Here is a 19,484-nt window from a genome sequence, read left to right on the forward strand (position 1 = left end):
TCATTTTTGAACTAGCACTTTGGACCCACATCATGTCACTCCTGTTATTGTACAAATGGAAATTTAAATTTTGGGTTTATGTAATGTTTACACTCCAAATATTACCATAACTTCCAGAGAAGTACACAAGACATCTGGGAATACAGCTCTGTTTTTAAAACTATAGTTTTCATACTATTGTAACAATGCTGCAAGTAAACATACAATTATAACTGACCTCAAATGTGCAAATACTGGCAAAAGTGCATAGCTTTTACAATGAAAGAAAATTTTTCATGTGGATGAGTTCTGTGTAGAATTCCAAGTTCGTAAAGATCATTGAATGGTAGGCCTACAATAGAGAAAAACCAGCTTTTTATGTTTAGAACCTTATTTATGAATTAACCGATTCAGGTTTGGATTTGTGTGTATCCTTATTTTTCAGTTAATGACAGCATAGGGATAGTAATAGCTAATGTTTTTGTAGAGCTTCCAACTGACCAGGCACCAAGGCAAGTGTTTCATTCATGTTGAGGTATATGATCCTTTCAACTGGAGATATTATTACCACTTTACAGAAGGAAAAGTTGAAAGATAGAGGGATTAAGTAGCTTGATCAAGATCACACCACCAAATAACATAAAAGGAAGGATTCAAACCCAAGAATATAAAAGCTATCTGCTTAACTACTACACTGAGCTGCCTCTCACGTACACATTTATACCAAAGAGCTCCTGATCTCTGAGATATGCAGAAGTAGTGAGACAGTAGTCCTGTTAAGCCAGATAAATTTTCTTCTAGAAGTTTCTGGAAGTCTTCTAACAAAGGCTTACACAATGTTATATATTAGACTATATATTAGAATTTTCTCGAGAGCTATAAAAAGATACCAAGGCCTGGCTCCATCCAAGGCCAATTAAGTGAGAATCTTTGGGGATGGAGTATTGAGTTTAGATGTTTAGTGAGAGCTTTCTGGGCACTAACATACATTATATATGTAATGCTAAGTTTCTAAGTGCTTCACCATAAATTACAGCGTTAGATGTTTGAGATGAGAACACTTTCAACTACCAAATTATTAATAAAGACTGAGAGACAATGTTCACTCAGATAAATTCTTACATATTTTGGAATCAAGAAGAAATCTGAGTGTTTTAAAATTAAAAAAAAATTTCTTTCCATGAAGATGGTGCCCAAAGCGAAGAAGGAAGCTTCTGCCCCTCCCAAAGCAAAAGCCAAGGCAAAGGCTTTGAAGGCAAAGAAAGCAGTGCTAAAAGGCATCCACAGCCACACAAAAAAGAAGATCCGCATGTCACCTACCTTCCGGAGGCCCAAGACACTGCGGCTCCGAAGGCAGCCTAAATATCCTCGCCAGAGCGCTCCGAGGAGAAACAAGCTTGACCACTATGCTATCATCAAGGTCCCTCTGACTACCGAGTTGGCCATGAAGAAGACAGAAGACAACTATACACTTGTGTTCATTGTGGTTGTCCAGGCCAACAAGCACCAGATCAAACAGGCTGTGAGGAAGCTCTATGACATTGATGTGGCCAAGGTCAACACCCTGATTAGGCCTGATGGAGAGAAGAAGGCATATTTTCGACTGGCTCCAGACTATGATGCTTTGGACATTGCCAACAAAATTGGGATCGTCTAAACTGAGTCCAGCTGGTTAATTCTAAATATAAAAACTTTATAAAAAAAAATAAAAAAAAAATTTTAATTACAGTTTACATATAATATTATATTAGTTTCAGGTGTGCAACATAATGATTAGACATTTCTATAACTTAAAAAGTGATCGCCCTAATAAGTCTAGTACCCATTGGACACTATACATGTTATAACAATATTATTGACTATATTCCCTTTACATTTACTTTATATCTCCATGGCTATTTTTCTAACTGACAACTTGTCCATGTTAATCCCTTCCCCTTTTTCACTCATCCCTCCAACCCACCTCCCATCAGGCAACCATAAAAACGCTCTCCTCAGAAATGGTGTTGGGAGATCTGGACAAGTACATGTGAAAAACTGAAAGTAGACCACCAACTTACACCATACACCAGAGTGAGCTCAAGATGTGCTAAATACCTAAATGGAAGTCATGACACTATAAAACTCCTAGAGGAAAACATAGGCAGTAAAATTTCAAATATCCCAGGCAGCAATATCTTCACTGCTATCTCCCCTAGGGAAAGGGATATATGTAAAGGAAAGAATAAACAAATGAGACTACATCAAATTCAAAAGCTTCTGCACAGCTAAAGAAAACATCATCAAAATGAAAAAGGTATCCAACCATATTGGGGAAACATTTTTGCCAATGATACCTCAGACAAGGGCTTGATCTACAAAATATATAAGGAACTCATACAAGTCAACATCAGGAAGACAAACAATCCAATTAAAAAACGGGCAAAGGACCTGAACAGACACTTCTCATGAGAAAAGCACTTGGATTTGGTCAACACATTTCTAGAGTTCTGGTCATGATACTGAAGGGCATGATGCACTCTATATTACTTGAAGCAGTCCTAACATTCAGCTCTGGCATAAACTTGGATCTTTTTTTCCCCCATGATGAAACAAGCCTCAAGTAGGCCAGCCATGGAGGACGTATGTTAAACCTGCTAGGACTTATTAGCATAGTGCAGCAGGCTTGTCAGGTATAGATGATCCTGAGATTTCACTTCAGTCCACTGCATACACATACACACACCAAGTGGCTGACTCTTCCAGCTTATTGATAACAATGAAAAGAATCATTGCATATGAATGTGTAAAAGAAAAAAAAAACAACAACAACAAGCATTCTTCCCCCTGAGATCAATGTTGTTGGGTTTATTAATTCTAAGAGAAAGTCCCATTGGGAGGTGACATGTGATGATAAAGGATGTTATGCTTTTTTCATTGTTTCTCATGAAGCATAGCCTTGTTGTGGCTGGTCTGGGCATCTATTTCAATTCCAAAAGTGTTCCATGTCTTTGCTTTTGGAGAAGCCCTAAAGTAGATAGTGTCATTTGCTAGCCTCCTAGATTGTTAAGTGAACTGAGAGAAAAGTTGACAAGATGATCTGATAGACCTTTTATTTTCCTTACTTCTTTTATTGGTTTGAAGTAGTAAGCATGCATTCAGAAATAGACACCATCCTTTAATGAATGGAAAAAAATGCCCAAATTTGTGCACATTTACTCTAAATATCCTTTTATGTATGAATTTCCATCATTGTGGACCAGTAAAAAAATTGTAAAAAATGACAGAAATGTGGGGACTCTCGCCAGAAGTTAAGTGTGGTCAGCTCTTGAGGATGAGATCATTGGCCACTGTAGAATTCTTTGAATGGAAGCTGGGTTTGAGATAAAATTTTCTCTTCCAGACTGTATCTCTCGATGCTTTTTTAAACCCAATCTTCTTTGGAATGAAACACTTGAACAACCTCCTTCATGGCCATTAGAGACTGTAGTGTTTTTCAGAATACAAGAGTCCTTACTGTATTGGGACAACATTAATTTAAAATCAGGTTCTGCACATAGGGTCGTGTCTTGACATCTTGGTACTGTTTGATACTGTTGAATAGTTTGATACTCTTAGACTTTTTTCTTATGACTCTGAGTCTAGGATGACTCTGGTTTCTCATAGTTTTTTTTTTCCCCCACAATGGTAGAGATTATGTAATTAAAGTGAATATTTTGTGTATTTGCCATCCAAAATTATTTAAAAATTTTTTGTTTCTAATTTCAGTAGTTTGCAAAGATGAAGGAAACTCATATTTTTAAATAGGATACTTTGAGAAGGAAGAATTGTTATTGTGGAACTAATGAGCTCATTCATTCTTGATATTTTACCTAGAGAAGAATCTGAGAACTATACTGAATTATATTACCATATGTGTTTATATAGTTTAATTTCATTGGGTACTTAAAACCCATATTTGTACATGCAAATAGAGCCCTAAATATGCAAATACATTTGACTTCACTATGAAAATATGTACTTGTGTATACAAACAAGGTTTCCTACTCATCAGCTACACTGCTGCATACTTTCAGTTTTAAGTAAGTGTACAAATCTCTCTATATTACATAGAAGAAATCAATTATACATACAGTAACAAATTTTAAGAACTAATCCTTTAAACTAGACTTTCAATTATACTAAATGCAAAACAAAACAAAACAGCCTCAACAATATGTCTAAAAATGATATAAATGGTTCTACAATTTTCAAAATAATAAAATATTGCAGCAATTTTCAAAATGGGTTAGATTAAGAAAATAAAATATCTGCAAAATTAAAAATTTTATTGTAATTTGTGGCTATCAAAACAAAGCTATCAAAACTGTAATTCTAATAATTCTTCCTATTTTCTACCAGTTCGGGGATGATGTTAAGTACTTCAAATTACTCCAAAAGGTAGCCTCTTTAAAGCGGTAGGTGTGAGTGGCCTTATTACTCTGAAAGGTCATCTAATATAACTTTGTTGAACTTACTTAGATGACTGTACTAGTGGCTAATATTCCCCATCAAGTAAAATGTCCACTTCTCCGTAATCAGCCTCCAACAATGAATTGATCTGAGATGGACCTTGACTTTTTTCAGTTGACTCATTAATTTCTTTTAATGATTCCACGTGGTTTGGGAATAGTAAATACTTATTGATGAGGCCATGACATTTAAGAAAAAGTTGACATTTGCCCATCAGAGTTCGTTTTGGGGCTTTCACATATCCAATTGGACCTCTTCTTTCCCACCTGAACTCATTCCTTTATTGGCTTTCCATTAAAAAGAAAGGAGATAGACATGGTCACTTGTGAGAGGAATGACATGGTGGGAATAGCGCTGATCTGAATATCTTGAATTCTGGGTTTTATTCTGCTACATACATATAAGCAGGTTATTGAACTCCTTGAACCTCAGTTTTATAAAGGAAAGATATCCTCTTCATTTAGATTGGCTAAAATTAATTCTTTAAGAGTCAACTTTCCAGATTCTATGATAAGAGAAAGGACTCACAAATTTATCACATATATATATATATATGTGTGTGTGTGTGTGTGTGCGCGTGTGTGTGTGTGTGTGTGTGCGTGCATTGTACTAGTCAGTGGGGGCAGTAGATGCTGTTGAGTGAGCATGTGTACTCTGTGGCCGTCACATTCAAAGTGACTGAACGAGAAGAGTAGCAAATCCATATAAAATTTTGCATTAAGCTTGACCATTCCTCCACAGAAACTATTTGGATGATTTAGGAGGCCGCAGATATGGGCAACTGGTAGCAGCTTCGTCATGACAATGTGCCTGCTCATGCATCATGTCTTGTGCAGAGTTTTTGGCAAGACATCAAATCACCCAGGTGACTCAGCCCAAATTTGGAGCCCTGAGACTTTTCCCAAAACTAAAATCACCTTTGAAAGGAGAGATTTCAGACTGTTGATGAGATTTAGGAAAATACAATGAAGCAGCTGATGGTGACTGGGAGACCTGTGTGAGGTCCCAAGGTGCCTACTTTGAAGGTGATTGAGGTGTCATTGTCCAGTGTACAATGTTTCTTGTATCTTTTTCAATAAATGTCTCTATTTTTCATAGTACATGGATGACTGGATACCTTCTGGATAAACCACACACACACACGCACACGCACACGCACACACACACACACTTTAGTCAAATGGGCAAAAGCTTGTTTTTCTTAATTTATTATAACTCATATAATCTTCCTCTTGAACAGCTGTTATATGAATAGTCAGGGCAACCTAAATTACTACTTGGAGTTGATAGTATCACACAGTCCTTCCAGTTTATATAGTACTTTTGGATGCATCAGCCTTCTTTGAGCAAGTACTTAGGAGTTCAGATTTTCATCTCCTCTCCCCCATCTCTCTCTCTGAGTGTATAGAAAGGGAGAACTTAGGTGACAGTGTTCTCTGACCTATAATGTGCCATCTAAATCCTGCTGGTCTATGCTAATCAGAGGCCTGACTTTTATTTTTTATTTTATTTTTTACCAATGACCAGTGAAGTAGGACTGGTCATATTTGCTATGCTGTCAACATTCTCTTCCCCATTAATGGGGTAGGCATTTGCCAATGGTGGCAATATTTTCGTGTACTCAAATGGGTAAGGTTCTGTCAGCCAGATTCCCTCAATACTTCTGCTTGTTAATTTTCTCTGTGATTTGTTGCTGCGCACATGAAAATTTCTATAACCCCTGAAGGTAACATATATTCTGTGGCAATAAGGAGAGGTCCTCAGAATTATTTATCTAGTCATCTCTCCCAACCAAACCCAGGCATAACTACTTGAAGTCTCCCCAGACTATACTTCAGAACATACCAACTATGCCCCTCCCCCAGTGATACTGAATTCACTCTTCAGTGAGCTGGGTATTTCTTTACATTCTTCCCTCTCTCCACCCTCTGTTTTCCACACCAAAAGGAAGGAAGTGAGAAAATGTGCCTCTTTATTTGCCTTCTAACTCCCCTCTTTTTCAGCCCTTAGAGTTTTCCACATTTCTTACTATACAGAAAATTCTCTCTGCAGATAAATTTTGTCTGAACTTTGAAAACTCCTAACCTTTGGATATAATCTTATGTGTAGAGAAATAGTATGGAGTGTGATTAGGTATAACTATAATGGAAACATTACTTTACAAAAGCAAAAGAGTTAGAATAAGCAGAAAAAGGTGGAAGAGAAGGAGTGGGAGGAAAAAGACAAATGTATATTAAAACTGCTCTTTTGTATTTAGCCATATCATAGAAAGAATTTCCCCTTGCAAGTATTTGGACAGTAAATAGATAAAGAAATGTACACTTAGCATGAATCAACATTTAGCTCTGCACTCAATTGTTAAGTGCTTTCTTTTTCTCTTCATATTCATCAAATCCCTTTTCATGATAAAATTTATTTCTTCAGAACATAACAACAGCAACAACAAATGCCTCTTTGGAATGATACTGATGCCTGTTGAACAAACCAATATGGTGGGTTGTATTTACCACATGGTCTGATAGAACCTTGTCTCTCTTAATAAACAGGTAGAGCTTGTTTCCCATGCCCTTAGGTCTTGGTGGCACCTGTGACTACTTTGATAAACAGAATGCAGTGGATGTGGTGGTGATTTATTTTCTAGGCTTCCAACTTCTCCCTCTTTCTCTAGCTCTCTCTCTCACATTCTCTCTCAGAACCCTTGTCTCTGAAACCTGGCCACTGTTTTGTGAGGAAGCACAGAAGCCGTGAGTAGGTTTTCTGATTGGCATCGCCAGATAAGATTTCAACAGACAGCCAATGTCAACTATTAGGCACGTGCATGAGCAAACCTCCAGATGATTCTCATCTCCAGCCTTGAAGCCATCCCACTACATTCTGAGTGAAACAGAGAGAAGCTGTTCCCTCCAAGCACTGCCCAAATGTAGATTCCTGAGGGAAAAGTTTGGTTTAAGAAGCTTCCCTTCTTTAGTTCATTTCTATTAAGCTGAAGAGAAGAGGTGAGAATTACAATTCAATAAACCAACCCAAACACAACAACGTGGTATGTACTAATGTAAAATGCGGGCGATTGTTTACGACCTCAGGTAAGAATGGAGTTGAGATAGATACTAAACTTTCTGTGATAACGTTCCTTAAGTCTGGAGACAATTTAAGAGGAAATATCCTTCTAACTCATTAACTCACATTTTGCAGATGGGGCTGGCACCTAAAGATTTAAAGGACCTGAATAAAAGGTATTCAGTTAGATAGAGGCAGTCAAAACTACAACCTCTGTATTGCTCTGTGTTTATCCTTGCTTTGTATCATGGCCCTTGGAAGCTTTATGGCTGCGTTTCCTAGCTAACTTCATGAACTCTCAGTTGAACCATGACATATTATACTTGAATGCATTATCTTTTCTGTTACTATTATTTTCTACTACACCATTCTTTTGGTACAAAACAAAATAAGTATCAAAAGATCTAAGAAAGAAGGTAACAAAACCACAAAAGGCTTTATATTTATTGGCCTTGCTTTTTAAATATTCCATTAATTTTAGAATTCTTATACATGTGTATTTAAGGACATCATTTTTTGTTGTTTTACTTTGCTGTTGCAGAAAAATAAAATTTATTGGCATTTTGCTGCACATTAAGTAAAGAAGGTTGACCCCTTTTGGAATTACTCTGAAGTCGAGAATGATAATCTGGAAGAAACCAGCCTGAGGAGGAAGTCAGAGTATAGAATTGGAAAGTAGGGTCATGAAGTTGTGTAGTTCCATTTGGTCATTTGAATTAGAATAAGAGTTAGTAAATTAAAAAAAAAACTATTTTAGAATTTAATTAATTTGAAGTAAAAGCAAAATAAAAAGGTTTTTAACATTCTAAGCAAGTCCACTTAAATAAATAGTACAACCTAGTCACAGCTGGCTTCAGCAAAGTGTACAGGGTCTGAAATCACCTCTAAAACCATTAAGGGTTTAGGCCAATGCCCTCTACTTGATCCCAAAAGGGTTTTACTTCAATATTTTTATTACCCTTGGTGCCATAGTTGTGTATCTCTCTTTAATGATAAAACTGAGCATCAGTTAATTGATTTGATTACATATTTTTTTTTTCAGTGGTTGACAGCTAAGAACCATTATAACAAAATAATGTCTGTGCATTTCTATTCTTTCCCTAAGTAAGTTCATCTGGTCTCATGGCTTTAATTAAACACTACATAAAATTGATGACTCTAAAAATCTATATTTAAGTTCTAACTACTCCTCCAGGAAGAATGAGAGTATCCAATTGCCTGAATGTCTGTTATTTAAAATGTTAAAATTAATCTGTTCAAAACAGAACATTGCAGTAAATTGATGAGTGCTATCTCTTATAATATATAGAAGTAATTGATGCTATTATCAGGTACAAAATGATACTCCTTTTTTTCTTCCATAAAACACTCTAAATGTTGGTCTGATATTTTACTTTCACAAAAATACAAAAAAAATGTGGCAATAATTACTATCCAAAACAGTTATGCATCACAGATCAAAGATTCTTTCCTTCCATCTCCTATTTTTCTCTCACCACTTCAACTAGTTTATTACTAATTATAAGGAGAAGCACCCCAAAAGTAAATCCTTTTCCCATATGAACTGAATGGATATACTTGACACAAAATAGACTAGAATCATCTGTCCCCAGATACCACACATTTGTGGAGCTTCCACATTGAAAAAATTATTTTTGTCTATCAGCCTCGCCAATACCAGCTTCATCTGCCTGTATGTTCTTTCTTCTGTTTTGTAAGCCAGTTTCATTTTAAAACCAGATTAGAAATTTAATATTAAAACCTTTAAAATGGAAAAAGTCTCTTTAAGAAAACTTGAAAAAAACCTTAAGACGTAAAAGACAGAGAAAGCACAAACAAGAACATACTCAGAAATAAAACAAATATGGAAAAGATGAGTGGTAAAACCTTTCCCAACATCGTCAAGATTCTATTTTGGGGACAAAGGTAGTTACCAACAGTTCATCCCAGAGCTACCTAGGAACTCAATAATATACATAATATTGTTATTAAAGTAATAAAATCGATATCATAACTGATAATAATGGTAATACACCAATACCCACCTAACTGAAGGCATAGCATATACCAGACATGTATGGCACAATATTAAAATTCATCACTTAAATCTTAGAGGTAGGTTTATGTACATTTTATAGATGCAGAACTATATTTTTCCAGTTCTTCCCTTCCTCTTTTTCTCATCCATCAGAGTGATTCCCACAACCTTCAGTTATGTTCAGCTGAACATAAGCTCACAATGCAATAGAAAGATAGATTAAACAATTACTTTCCTCTTAAGAGACTCATAATTTAGTTTGGAGGGCCAGAATAGCAAAGAATGAAAAAAATAGAGAAGCGGGAAAGAGATAGATAGAGAGGTAGAGAGATGATAGATAGATATAAGAAAAGGAAAGGAAGACAAAAGACTCAACATGGTACAAAGCTGTACGCAAGGGAGAACTCCTGCTTCCAGAAGGAGGGATTAACTGTTGGGCTGAGTGGATTTAGAGGGCTGTTTCAGGAGACATTTGAGCAGTGATGATTGAGAATGTCCTAATTGTAATGTGATTAACACATAAATATTGATTATGATAACTCTTCTATTCCTTAGATTTCTTATTACCTCAATTAGAGGTACCGTGAGGTTTATGAGAGCCATTAAGTAAATTAAACACTTGGCCAGATGCTGTGAAGTCAGCATAATGGTTCTTAGCAACGTGGAAAACTGAGTAGTGCTGGAAGGCAAGGACCCCTGAAAGTGAAAGAGATGCCTTAGTGGTGGTCTTCTCCCAGACCTTGACCTCAATGGCTTTTGCCCTAGCAACATCCCTTCCACATAAATGCATTGGTGCCTGTGTTCTGGCTCCAAAGCTTTGCCTTTGCCTGCTGTGCTATGGAATTCTCCCCTCAAATCATGATGAGCTTACCAGCCCTGGACTCATTTCCTTACTATACTGTAATTGCCATTTAATGTAATTCCTTCATCCCCTTTAAAGGATTTTAATATTGAAGGCTTATTTTCTCTTCTTTTTCTTGCCAAGTTTCTTTCCATTGCTTTCAGCTTTATTGTCTTTAGATATCCTTTAAATTCTATGACCGAGCACTAGAGGAAATGAGGCAAAAAGCAGAGTATATACCACCGGAAACCAGCCCAAACTTAATGCCTACACCATTTCTCTTGAGTGGATGTTTGGTTTTATAGCTTCATCCAGAGCAAATGCGGTGAAATGACTTGTGACTGATTGGAATGGAGAACACCAGGGACCTAGCTCTCCCTCCACAAAAGGAGGTAGGAAGGGGCTTTCCGTGAGGCCTGGGATACAACGGGGCAATGGATGCATTTCCCTGGGCCTCAGGGGTTCCTGTGAGGGCTTCTAGAGTGCACCCCTGTTCCTGTGCTGTCAGGCTGGCCGGCAGTGTAAGCGCTCTGCTCGTGTGCATTTGGAAGGGCCACGGGAGCACAGGGAGTGGTCAAGTAAGGGCAGAAAAGAGGTCATGACTCAGGCCTCTGCTTGGATAGAAAATCTGATGGGAAGATTCTAGATTTTAGAAATACCTCAGAAGACACAGTGATCCTCATGATAGCCAGCATAACCTGTGAGTTTTATTGGAAATTATAACACACATTATTTAACCAATGCAATGTGACTTTTGTTTTCTGACTACAATAAATGCGGGAAATTCAAGGGCCTTTTATATTCAAACAACTGGAAGAAAAGCCTATTGCTCTTAATGTAAAAGGGACAAACTTCTGCATCACAGCCTTGTGTCCTATAAAGCATGCTAGCTGCCAGTGTGGGAGATCCCACTCATCAGACGTCTTTTTCTTTCACTAAGGGAGACTAATCTCTAACCAAACGATGTCTTCTTCCTAGAAGGAGATCAGTTGCAATCTTTCTTAGAAATCATAACAACCATTGTAATTAGAAAATCTAGAATATCTCAATCATGTCTCTCCTGCAGGGGTTGTAGTTTGAGCCTCTCTATCCTCGTTCTGTTTTCAGGAAAGACAGAGAACAGTGGGTTACTCTCTTTGATAAAACAACTTCCCATAATTGCTAGAGGTTATTAAGCCATTCATCAGCTTAGGTCTTTATCCTAGTATGGAATAATCATTGTAACGTTTCTATGAAATCATAGCTTTGAACACCAGTCGTAGAGTTAATTTATATTTCCTTTAACTCTCCACTCCAGCTGTCAGCATTTTCACCGTAAAGTGACAGAATCATAGTTAGGGGATGATGCAATTCCAGGAAAAGCAGGTCCCCTTTGATGCTCCCCCTTCCCCAACCACACATTTTCCTGCAGCGATGAAACAAAAAAGTAGAGCTGATACATGGAAAAAGGGCAGCCATCCCAGGACTGAAACGACTGACTCTGAAGGACACTTGCCTAAGCCTTGCCTGCTATGTCATGCTTGAAAAATTTAGCCATGAAGCATGGGCAATAAGAACCTTTTCTGAATTGCTCCCTGGGTGGGAAAATTCAAGTCAGTTCAGAACAAGTTTGAATAAAAAAGAAAAAAAAAAGGTTTCCTAACATTTTTAATAAATTAAGTTGGTGAAAGGTGCTGGATTTATGTTCTCTCAGGGATGTACACATGGATCCACGGAGGGCAACATTGGTGACCTCTTGTAGCCTTAAATCACTATCCATTGGGTGGCAGTGGCCTTGTTATCACACGCTTTCTGGCTTCTGCCAAAACCGTAAGTTATAACCCAAAGTCAGTCCAGCAGATGATTTTCAAAATTCATGAGGAAATAAGTCTCCGCCTGCCAAATTTACACGGGTTTTCTCCTTCTTTATCTCCATCTCATTCGGATATGCTGTTCCCTGCTTATTCTCATTGGATCACCCCTGACTTTCTCTTCCAGGAATTCTTATTGTACCCAAATGTTGATAAAGGACCACCCAAGTATTGCTTCATGACACCAAGTTGCTCTCCTATATACAGTATCCCATGAAGAGCAGGTAACCAGAGAACAGAAAGAAGCTCGTATATTAAGTCATCTTAATTTGCCTATATCCTGAACTCTGTATTGTTTTAATCTTTCTCATGTCATGGCTTATTGATTTTTTGGTAATTTACTATTAAGTCATCACATATTTTCTCTAGATGGGAACTGGACAATCCCCATTTGATGGTACTAACTAATATAGTTTGGATTTGAACTGGGACATCATCTCTGATGTGGTTACCCATGGTTAGTGCTATTACAATTATACACTGTATAACTTTATCAGAATGCTAGTTTTCAAATACAAAGATAGTATCAGCATTTCTATCTCATAGTTGGGAAAGAATGATTTCAATGCCTAAAAACCACAACAACAAATAATATCAATTTTATAATTGACACTTTTTATTTATAAATTATTTCCTTATATGTTAGGAATGCACTACCTTTTCTTATCAAAATAAATAGCATGAATAAAAATATGGCCTATGAAGATATTAGTATTTTTAGATTTTTCTTTCTTAAAAATGTTTAATTGTGACCTTAAAATGGAATTTTGAAAGTAGAGGTTGTACTTGATATTCATTCTGTGTTTTTAAAACCTCAGGTTCAGGATAACATAAACATTCCCAGATTTTGCAAATACATTGTTGCCAAATTTTTTAAGTAAATAAATGGAACAAAAAGGCTAAAGATTATTGCCTAATTTTGGGGATAATAGGCCAAAGAAGGAAAGCTTTAATTAGCGATTTTTCATACACCACTGGTTATATGTCTTTTACACAAAAGGTTATTGACATTGTGTTTAATAAGAGTCTATCAGAATGGGAGCAAATAGAATTCCTCTTGTGAGTTTTGACCTACGGGGCTGTTTAGTAGAGGAGAGAAGACCTCTGTAGCTTTATTCTGGGAGTGGCTCTTTTCAAAATATGCTCAGCACCACAGGGATTCATTTGAAGCATCTGCAGGCCCTCTTCTTCTCCATCTGTTGGCTTAGGCTTCTTGTCTTTTGACTAATGTGTCAAACTCATGACTTTTGCTCTCTCCCTAGATGAAACTTTCATGACAAAAGAAGAACATCACCGAAGTATCTCAGATCTCTCTCACTGAACTTTGAAAGGCAAACAGTTAGAAGCCACATAGCACAGTCTGCTTTCTGTTAGATGCCATTGGTCATTTCCTGACCAGCTCTAAATGAACACAATCCAAGATTCCACTCAATGGTGAGCCACGCTGAATTCCTGAGGATGTGATCAAATAAAAAATTTACTTATTGTGTCTGAGAAAAAAAGTGACATATTGTCACTAGAGCTTGGTTGTAATTCTACGTCCATAATCAAATTGTAACTGAAGCCTCTCTTCCCTAAATATAATTTAACAACTAATTCCCAAGTTATTAGAAAACCAGGTATATTATATGGTTCAAAGTTAGGCATTTTTGCTTTTTTAAGGGAGCTGTTTATAGTTGAGATGAAATTTCCCACTCAAACTACCAATTAGAAAACTTTTGAAGGACATGGCATAAGAAAATGTCTCAATTGCTTAAAATACTTAGTGATAATATTTGCTTAAGATTTTGGCAAATTGGAAGTAATATATCAGAATATTTGTAGAATATAGATTCTGAGCACAAGAATAAATTTATAACATTATTTAAGACTTGTTTGTTTACTGATTTTAAGTAATTTCTTCCTTTTGCATATCAAATATTTATTTAATAGAAAGAAGTTATTCAAAGTAACATTTAAAATATATACAATATTTAATATGCATAATATATAAGGAAGGAAAACATACATTTGGTCATATTTTCAGAAATCTGAATTAATATCTTTAGTGATACCTTATAGCCATCTAGTGTTCCACCATTATAGGTTCTGGTAACTTATTAGACATTTTCTTTCTTACTATTGCTGTAATATTGTAAAAAATATTTTTTTACATGAAAAACTTTATAGCTGTAATATCTGAAAAATTTGCTGAAGTTTCTCAAACTCTATTCTTAAAATTTATTTTGGAATAAGTTAATTCAAATGTAAATACAATAAAGCGTGGGTGTATTTTTACAGACTTTAAGAACAGTGGGATCTACTCTCTCCCTTTTAATGCCAAAGGAAATGCACCAAGACACACCCACAGGTGCGGAATCACCCAGTTAGGGTACTAGAAGGGTCCAGAAGGTTAGCAAATCACTTTGCTTCTTGGATGATGATCTGGAGCAAAGTTTCTTTTGCATCTGTGCCATATAGGCAATGCTCACCACCTAATGCCCATCTTTCTTCTTTTCATTCCCCTTTTCATTTCTAGTCCCCACCCTTGTCCCTAAACAAAGTATTCATGCCATCTTTATTGTCCATCAGGAACCGGTAGTTTAATAGGCTCTTCTCTGAGGGCATTTCTCCTCCCAGGAGTGGTTGTGTTATCCAGTATAGGTCCAAATCTCTGATCTAAAAAACTGGGGACTAGATAACTTCAGAATTCAGAAATTTTAGAACTGTAGCTTTTCATAGGTGACATGGTATGGCTACCCCCCTCATTAAATATACTCATATATTTGCAGGGAAATGTAGAAACTAATTTGGATAGAGTAAATAAAGACTACGCATAGCTCTAGTTCAGATTTTGCCACCAAATAATTTAAGAAAAAAAAAAAAAACACCCCAAACTTTGAATTTCTTGGGTTTGGCAAATAAATGATTATGAACCTATAAAAACATCACAGGGAAATACAACCAATTGAATGAGTTTGTGGGATTCCAATATGAGACTATTGGTATATAGATATGGGCTCTCCTGCCTTCCACTGCTCATCAAAACACATTTAGGTTTGTCACCTTATCTATAAGGAAGTGGATTCTGATGGGCACCCAACTTGCTCATCCAGGGAGATCATGATACTGATCCCTTTCAAAAATACTTAAGGCATGCTAACACTTCACTCAACCCCCCAATACACACACATCCATATCCACACAGAACTATACAGGTATATGGAAGGTCAATAACATTAAATTTATTTTACAACAAGATGTAATCTTATACATGACAACGAAAGTTTAACTTAATTGTAGACTACAGGTACTATAAGGAAAGCCCAATTTTGTTGAAGCTTTTAAATATATAGTCATATTTAAGGGTGAAAATATTTGTGCTACTTTTAATTTAAACTTTCTTTAAGATTAATACTAGTTTAAGAGAGAAGATCTGTTAAAAATTTTTATAATTCTTCAATTACACTTGGTGTCAATATTATTAGTTTTAAGTGTACAGTATAGCACCTAGACATTATATAACTTAAGAAGTGATCCCCCTGATAAGTCTAGTACCCACCCGGCATGAGGCATAGTTATTACAATGTCATTGACTGTATTCCCTATACTCTGCTTTATATCCCCATGACTGTTTTGTAACTAGCAATTTGTATTTCTTAATCCTTTCACCTTTTCATCCTGCCCCCCCAACACCCCTCCACTCTGGCAACCATTGTTTGTTATCCATATCTGTTAAGTTGTTTCTGTTTTCGTTTTTTAGATTCTACATATAAATGAAATTATACTAAGTGAAATCACTCAGGCAAAGAAGAGCTTTCCAAAATTATTTTTATGGGAACAGTAAATGGCTCTTTGTTTCTTTTTGAAAGAAATTGATATTGACTTTTTATGCAACTGCAGTTCAAAATATAGTGAGGTAGATAAGAAAGAGTGAAATACATGTCAGCTTTAAAGGGTGAAAAATATTTGAGGTCATAAAATGTGGATTTTGGTAAATAAGTGACAATAAACATAATTTTCTTTAAAAACATAGGGTGGTTAGAAAATATCCATGTGCATTCAACTACTTTGGAACGATCACGAGGCATATTTTAACAAAAAATTACCCCTTATCCCAACTTTGAAAATTCAGGGAAAAGTACAATTTTACCATTTATGATTATACTCATACTTTCTAGTGAAGCAACCATCCCATGGGGACAAGATTGTTTGTATATCAATTTTATTGACTTCAGCTGAGGAATAAAAGCCATTAAGAGCTCCATGAAAAATTAACTACACTCCTGGGGGACGGGGGTGGGGGATACTGCAGAGCACGTTGGAACAGACATTTTTCTCTGTAACAGAAGTGGGGTCAACGGTTATTTTAACCCCTCCAAGGTGCTTTAGATACCGAAAGAGTTTATCCTGAGGATGGAAAGTAGTTGAGCTGCCTTGAATTGATCCTGGCGTGGGAGAGAAGAGGGATGGATGCTTTGTAACACCTGTTCAACACCCGGTCAAACTGCTGGGAAAACAATAATGTTCTCACCTGATCAGAGCAGCTGTGTAGGATATTGCTGCAGGGCAAGTACTGAGAGTAAGAAGGGAGTTTGAAAGAGTGCCAGCAATGACTGAAGTTCATGGGGGGTCACACCAGTAGAAGGATTTAACAAGTGAACCTCAGAGCTCACTGTGGGCACAGAAAGAAGTTTCAAGTCAGAATCCGGCCAGAGCCACTGGGAGGAGATGGGATGCAGCAGCTGCAGAATCAGGTCGTAAGGACGCGGAGTGCAGAGCCCAGCCATCCCTGGAGCGAAAACCTGGGAAGATCGCCAAAAAGCGCATCTCTGCGCTGCGTCCAGTGGGGCTGGGGAAGCCAGGGGCACATGAAACAGGGCCCTGGTGGCAGGAAACTGGACATACAGACGGTCTTCTGAGGTTTTTTTCAGTTCCGTTGTTGTGATTCCTAAGCAAATTTTGGAGAGGATGTAACGAAATCAAGTTTCCGTTGCCCAGAATGAAGGGTTTTTATGCCTGAGCCCTTTTGTTAGGTGATTACTGCGTTTCCGCTTCTGTGCTTTGTTTTCATTGGTCAAAAAGCAGCAAGTGGAAGGAAACATGGCTTTACAGCCATCTATCAGTTCCTGCAGCTCTTCCTCTGCGATAGGCATATCGGATGGGCAGGCCCTGAACAATGCGGGCGCCCAGCAGCAGCAGTACTGCCAATCGCCAGAGCTAACCTGCCCTTAGGCAAGAGATTCCAGGAACAGGTACAGGGCACTGAGTGCTTCAGAGACGTTTGCTGGTGGAAGGACCTGAGTGGTTCAGAAGCAGAGCCCTGAATCCTGGCATGTTTTATATTAACTGAGGCTCTCATCAGAGACACTTCTTAGATGCCTCAGGATGTCCCAGCATGTCCAGGAAGCCCACTGTGGGATCAAAGATTAAGACAAAGGGCAAATTGATTCAGGAAATCTGAGTAATGCCTTTTAAATGGATATTTTGAATTAAACTCATCTGGCTCCGCCAACCCTACCCCCCATGTAAAAATATAACATGAAAGAACTTTCTCCTGAGATGATGATTTTATTTTTGCTTATTTTGTACTAATTATTCCTTCTTATTCTATTGATACTAGTGGTATATCGTGAACCCACATTTGCAACAGTTTGCCACCTACCAGAAGCAGCATCAAGCAACATCCTTTTATAAGCCACCAATCTGTGTTCTTGCTGCTCAAAGTCAGGTTCAAGACCAATTCTCAACACCCCTTTTCAACCAAAGGGTTACTTCAAATTCCCTCTTAAATAGAAATTCTGTGCTGGCTGGAAATACCTCCACAGTATCTGCTCTGAGTTTTCTGAGTTTTCCTGAGAGAATCTTGGTTGTCACAATAGTGAGAAAGAAATGTAATGTCTCCCTCCACTGAGCTCCAGAATTCACTTATTACTCAGGTGAGTTCTCAGCCCTATCCTATCACCCTTGTAAGCAGCTGACAAGTTGATAATACTAAAAAATATTTTTAACAGGGCCACGAGGTTTTGGAATTAGCAGGTTAACATTGAGTCAGCAGATAAACATTGGAACTGTTGTGTTTTCTTTTGGATGTTCTGTAATTAATCTTACATTTCTTAGATTTCAAGAATCTTTAAGAGCCAAAATCACCTTTGAATGCATATGCAGTAATGAAATTAACATATACGGTCATATAACTAGAAATCACAAAGCTAAAATATTCTTCTAATTTTACATAATGAGTCTGAGCATTTTTCTCTCTGTAGTATTAGTTTTTAGTTGAAATGCCTAAACTTTAGAAAGTTTTATTCACGTTGGTTGAATATACAGAAATTCAGAGATAGAGAAAATGTTAAGGCTCTAAGATCTGAAAATTCCTTGCAGCATCCCAATGAGATAGTGATACTTTTTTGTCTGTATTAGTAAAATGCTAGTACCTAGATGTCCTCTTCTATGGGATTCTTGCCAGTTGTAATTTCTGCTCCAAGTACAAAAGAGTCATTTGAGAGAAAAAATACTGAGAACAAGTCTTTAATCCTCAGTGGCCTATGCTTTCCCAATGCTCTGCATTAAGAAACCCACAGCCAGAAGTTCACTCTTCTGTTTTCTGTTCCCTTAACTCTGCAGAACCCTACAGGCTGGATTAAAATGTTTCTGAATCCATCACTCCAGTTATCCCTCTTGGTGAAAACTGAGGTACATGCTAGACACCAGATGGCAGTAGCACACCGTGTAAAGCTTTATGGTCGGAGCACGGGGCTTAGACTTGTATCACAGACATTTTCTCATGGTCATTTTCATCCATTTGAGGGTCAGTGTCATGAAGAGAATCAGATGAAAATGATGGTTTTCTTCATCTCAACCACCATGTATATTTCTGATGAAGCTCTTCCAAGGACTCCCAAGATTAACAAGACTCAATTTTAAATTTGGTCTTAGGAAGACTAATTTATATCGTCTTCTTGGAAATAAATACACAGAAGAAACAAAATGATACAAAGAGTTCAGTAATTTAAGTATCAAGGGAAGAAAGACTCAGACGTCCAGGCCAACTTTTGTAGCATTCCATCTTCTCCGTTTTCTAGGGAAGAACGATGAATTGGAAGCTTTGAAACCATGCTTTGTTTCCTAGCACTTTGCACTATGAAAGAGACACATCGATTAGTTTAGTGATAATTTCTTTGTTATCAATAGGTTGCTTTTTGTTTCTTTTTCAATCCCATGAATGATAACTTTACAAAAGTTTCTG

At 37.1% G+C, this 19,484-nt stretch overlaps 1 pseudogene; it reads left to right on the forward strand.

Annotated features, from left to right (window-relative positions):
* Positions 1-1,159: 1,159 nt before the first annotated feature.
* On the forward strand, positions 1,160-1,643 carry LOC150020685 (large ribosomal subunit protein uL23 pseudogene; annotated as a pseudogene).
* Positions 1,644-19,484: the final 17,841 nt, after the last annotated feature.

This window comes from Furipterus horrens, unplaced genomic scaffold, assembly GCF_987537825.1.
Source record: "Furipterus horrens unplaced genomic scaffold, mFurHor1.1.pri manual_scaffold_1, whole genome shotgun sequence".
NCBI lineage: Eukaryota > Metazoa > Chordata > Mammalia > Chiroptera > Furipteridae > Furipterus > Furipterus horrens.